The following is a 5,643-nucleotide window of genomic DNA, read 5'->3' on the forward strand; positions in this document are numbered from 1 at the left end:
AAAATAAAAAAGACTAGTATGATGAATGATTTTAACAAGCACATGAGTTATCATCGAAGCTTCTATAGCTCACAAAACATAGTGTAATGCTTAAGACAATTTTAGAGGAAAAAAATCTGTATTTGAATTACATAATAGTGGGGTTATCAAATAAATTGCAGACGACACAAAGTAAATGTGGCGCGTCAATTAAAAACTTCCTTTATAACTTTTAAACCTTGTGAAAAAGATAACCGACATTTTTCTCGAGGAATGCAGTCATTTGATTTCAAAGCAATGCATACCCTTCTGTATCTGTTAAGCTGATTTCAGCTGATGTGAAAGAACAACGGTAGATGTATAAAAGCTTTTTTAAGATGCACTGAACAGAATCTAATTATTTAACGTCTACGTATGTAGCAATGAACAATTGTATTTAATTTCCAAAACGTGAATTGTAGTGATGACTTAACCTTTCATAGATTACATTCCTTCTCAGGGTACTATGTAAATCATTATCCTTATTTAAGGCGACTGAATAAAAGATACTTCTCCTCATTTTAATGTTTTGAAGTTTTGTTTTGTTTTTCTATTTTGTATAGTTGTTTATTTAATTGTCAAAAAATACCAAAAAATGATAACAAACAAAACAACCTAACCTTTAGATGGTACATTAAGTGAAGACAGAAAGATAGAAAAACAGAAGAATATAATGATTTCGATGCCCGATGATCTTTTGGTGCATAACTATATCTTAATGTCAGAATTGAAGATTTTTTCCACATTTTTTGCGCAATATATTGCATACTTAAGCTATACAAAATCTAGTATCTTTATAAATTTATACGATTTTTAATCAGCGATTAATTTCCCTTTGTTTATGCACTTATTTATATTTTTTCAGTTATTGACAACTGATGAATTCTCCCTTCCTGTATTTTAAAATCACAATTGTCAATAAAAAGATTTTTTTTAAAACCCCGATTTTTCTACATCATATTTCTTTTACATCATCCAATATTTATTTAATTAGACCATTTAGATTTTTTTTAATTGAAGGGGAATGTGGGTACAGAGCTGTACTTCTGGAATATAACAACTCAACAAATTGTAAAGATAGTGTAGCCGACAAGCTACAATCTGTTCATGTAGGATCTAAGCCAAAAAATCATTTAATTTACGATATCGTGTTCTTATGAAACAAAAGATAATAAATGTGTTGAAACTATTACTACAAACGTGAAGAACGGTTATCAATTAAGGATTTCATATCTATAAGGTAAGTTATGAGTTATTTACATTTGTACTTTTAAAAAAGACCGAGTCATACACACTCAAGTGCCCTTGACTTATAAAAAAAAAGATATCTGATACCAGTATCGTAATGTCTACCTGGTTAAGTGCAGATAACGTTTGTCTGCATTGCGAGGGTTCATTGATTAAAGTAGGTATTCATTCATTTTTTTTTAATGAAAAATAAAGCACTGTTAAGCGAATCACAGATAAACATATCGTTAATCGTTACAGACGCTTAAAAGTGATATACATATCGTTTGAAAGCTTTTGTTTACTTTTATTTGGCATTGCTTACATGTGAAATACATTGCTAACAAAACTTAAGTCATGAAATGATCTTTACAGTTAATATTCTTTAAAAACTGCTGTTCAGTAAATGTAGATCCAGAAATTTATCTCAAAGGTGATTGTAAAAATAACTTTATTATGTATTTAAACGAGACCGAATTAGAATTCTCAGATTTAAAATAATTCATTCACTCAGGACATCAGATACTTGCTGGATTACAGACGAGTGGCATACAATTTTACGTTCATATTTTAAAGCTATATATGGCGTATCTGAGCTAAAAAAAAATTAAAAATAGAGATTGAGTGTAGATGAACACGATATTTGTTATTTACGTTCAAATTAAAATTTCAACCGATTTTGAACTTGTATAACCCGACGTTTCTATACTTAAATTGACTTAAAACTGCGTCTGATATTTAAATGTGGAGTCGGTAAATAAATCGGTTATTGTTTTAAATTTATAATATCTATGAAATTAATTTAAATTGTGTAATTTAAACGAAAGTCCTATCTTGATATAAAGAATGAAAACAAATAGAACTTGTTTAATTTTAGTTAGTCAAAACTTATTAAAAAAAATACGCCATATATGACTTTAAAAGAAATCGTTTTTAATCTAGAAGGAACGTCTAAGTCTTAAATGGTAATAAAATACCCCCAACCAAAACGGATATATTTGAATATGATCATAAACTTTTTTACAATTTTTCAATAACAAATTTCTTGAATGTCGTAATTCGTATCCTTTTATTAATGAACCTTTCTGTGACTGTTGCAGTTAATGCAGAAAGAAGTTAACCTGCTTACGTTGATTGAGTATCTTTTTTTGGAAAAGCTGCAACATTAATTCCCATACTTACAAACAAGGAAAACTTTTTTAAATGCACCGAAAACAACGTCATACCTTCTACAATAGAAAACTCATTACCGCTATTTATCAACCTTGTTTTTATAAGTAACATAATCTTAAAAAAGAGAGCTTTGGCTTTTCGGCTTTAATTTACAATGAATGCGTTGCATAGGGATTTTGGTTCGATTTTGATGTTTGCATGACCTGCGGGTTATATTTTACAGTAACAGTATCTCATTAAATAAAAAATACAACTTAATGAATCTATTTGCAAAGGAAACCTTGAAGATCTAAACCCACGGAACCGCTTTTCTAGGAAATTTATGGAAAATGAAAAAAAATCAAACAAAGGAATATAATTCTAGTTTATTTTCACATATTTAAAGGTATCAAGCTCCATATAAGAATCAAGACAATAGTTTAGTATATCCGTGAGTTCCCAACACATTTGCACCTCGTCATATCTTTATTTCCTTTGACTTTCCTGGAAGAGCATCGATATCAGATATCTTTGATGCGAATATGTTGGCCTTTACATTATTAATGTACACGAAAAACAGATTTTTTCTCTTAGATTTCAGGATTCTCTTTAGGAAAAAGTCCAGGGTAATTGTTCTACAAAAGATTGCATTCATTTTCAATAATCAATCTTTTTACTCTGTCATTTACCTCCTTCTAGTAAATTGAAATTTACAAATATGATATTTTTCTCATGAAGATAAGCATGATGTGTTTACATATATAATACATGGAATATGATTTCTAGATATTTACATGTAGTTACCTTCCATTTGCATTTTTAATTACACCATTCAGACAAGTTTGTTTCAAGGGGGAATAAACCTTGTTCCCACAGCATGTATGCTTTGTTGTATTCATTAGGACATTGCTTGTACCTGTAATAAAATAAAGCATTGGAAACACTTGTCTTAAGTTTTGATTTATTTTATGATGCCAATACACTGGGGCTGCGTTTACCCGAAGCTCCATTTTCCTTACGAAATTTATTGTGAGCAAAATTAACATTTCTTTATATATATATACCAATTTTAAAGAAAAGCCTCTTTGAGTTATCTAGATGCATCATTAACCCGGACAATTTGCTTGGGAACTCAAGCATCTGGTTAAACGAGGCTCATTTATAATTATTTTAGATAATTATGAAAACTTGTCAATATATTTTCGATAGGAAAAATGAGGACAAAGTATTTTTTAACACAAATTTTGGCTTTTCTACAAAAAATGACGTAATACACTGCAAGTTGACTTACTATTTTGAATTTCAGAATAATTCCCACAGCTTATGACAATTTCACCATGGCATAGTTGTAATCTTGGGTTGTATGTCCTTTCTAGCATTGAAAGAAAAAAGAAAAATTGGATTAAGAAGGTTAGAAAGTATTAAAAGACATCTTTGCTTATTGAATTTATTTACTTTTGGAACTCATCACTAAATCTCTCTACATCTTCTCAGATCGCACGTCTATTTTTCCAGTCCTAACAATAAATAAAATTTCTCCTTTTTGTATATCTAATCGTTCCTACTGTCTGTTGATTACTTTAGTTTAATAATACTGAATTCTTTTGCCTCGGTCAAAATAAAAAGCCCAATATTTGTTTTGAAACAAAATCTATCATAAATATCATATTGATTATAGTTTCAAAAAGATGGTAGGCTTTGAAAGTCACTATGATTCTTTTATTTATTTATTTACCAAAAAACTCCATGAAAAACGTACATGTTTTCGCATAGCATATAAAAGTTGTTAAAAGAAATAAATAGTTTAATCGTCCATTTTCTTTAATAAATATTTTCAGAAAAAAGTTTTATAATACATTTTGTTTCAATGTACATCAACTGATCAATTTGCAAAATAATGTAATGTGGAAATGAAAGCAATGATTTGCAAAACGATATTTAATATAAAATGTTTATCTTGCCTCCACAACAGTCCAACTTTTGTCCTTTATGGTATTTATCGTGCACTCCTGACTTTCCACAACAGATCTGAGTAAAAGTATTGAAAGTTTGCTCACTAATTTCCTTGTTTTTCGTATACAGGCATCGTCGTGCTTTAATCACTGTAATAAAATGACAACATTCACAGTAAGATATTATGATTAGATATAATATTCTACACAATATATTGTTATTGCAAATTAATTATAACTCACCATAACCGAACGTGGATGGTAAAATTGTTACAAAGAAAAGCAACAAAACCGATTTATACTTCATTTTTCATGCGGATCGTTAAATTCTGAAATGTGAAAATCTTTTTATACTGTGTTGAAATGACGTTGAAACAAAGTGGGTAGATCGCTAAAGGAAAATCTGGATATTATTTAATTGGGAAAATCCACACCAAGGTGACAAGGTAAAAATAACAAACAGTCATCGATCTCGTAAAAAGAAATCTACAAACAATACAAATTTGTGAGGGGGGCATTGTGTGAATTTTTTATTACAAAACGCATTAAAATATTCCGTAGGTTTACATTGATAAACAGAAGAGTTTTTTTTTTTTTTTTGAGTCCTATTATAACTAGAGAGATGCAGAAAATACCTTGACTCATATACCGGGGCTTGTTTTGATACACTCGGTGGTAATTGAATGCGGACCTTGGAGAATGCAAATTGTGTCAACTTTTCACTGATATACACGTAGGCCTGTGTTTTGAAACTAGCTGACAAAAGTGTTTTTAAGCAATGTAATTGTCATAGATAATATCTGTACATACGTAAGATACGTATATCCATGGCTTACATTGTAATATCTGTAAAGAGTTTTTTTTAAGAAGATGAATATAAATCGTCGGATGTTTAATGAAATATAGATAAACCAGACCATTAACAAAATTAAACCATACACATAATGACCACAAATAAGAAGCTGATGCACTTTTCACAGTTAAATATTATCAAACAACTGATACTTTCTTAACAATATTAAAGACCATGGTCAGGATCTCAGAAAATGAATTTTTCGAGAGTGCAAAGTCACCAATGAAAGTCAATTATAAATGCTTGAGTAGAAAACACAAAATAGAGCGAGTTACAAAAACCGTAATTTTGTCTGTGTTACTCATCCTGTACCTTTTCACAATCGTTAAAAAAGAAGGAAAGTTCAGTCTTGATGTTAACTATGCTGTCATCTCGTTTTGTTCGGGGGCACGATCACTACTGTAATGATTTTCCCCTTAGATTCCAAAAAATCCCCTGACG

General features: G+C 29.8%; 1 long non-coding RNA gene across 1 annotated transcript; it reads right to left on the reverse strand.

The window, feature by feature from the left end:
- Positions 1–2,948: 2,948 nt before the first annotated feature.
- Positions 2,949–3,760, reverse strand: LOC133203948 (uncharacterized). The gene is made up of 3 exons (XR_009723509.1): positions 3,689–3,760; positions 3,202–3,313; positions 2,949–3,032 (listed from the first exon to the last, which is right to left on the reverse strand). It is a non-coding gene; the product is annotated as an uncharacterized LOC133203948 (long non-coding RNA).
- Positions 3,761–5,643: the final 1,883 nt, after the last annotated feature.

This window comes from Saccostrea echinata, unplaced genomic scaffold, assembly GCF_033153115.1.
Source record: "Saccostrea echinata isolate AGI-Se365-2 ecotype Australia unplaced genomic scaffold, CSIRO_AGI_Sech_v1 ptg000052l, whole genome shotgun sequence".
Taxonomy (NCBI): domain Eukaryota; kingdom Metazoa; phylum Mollusca; class Bivalvia; order Ostreida; family Ostreidae; genus Saccostrea; species Saccostrea echinata.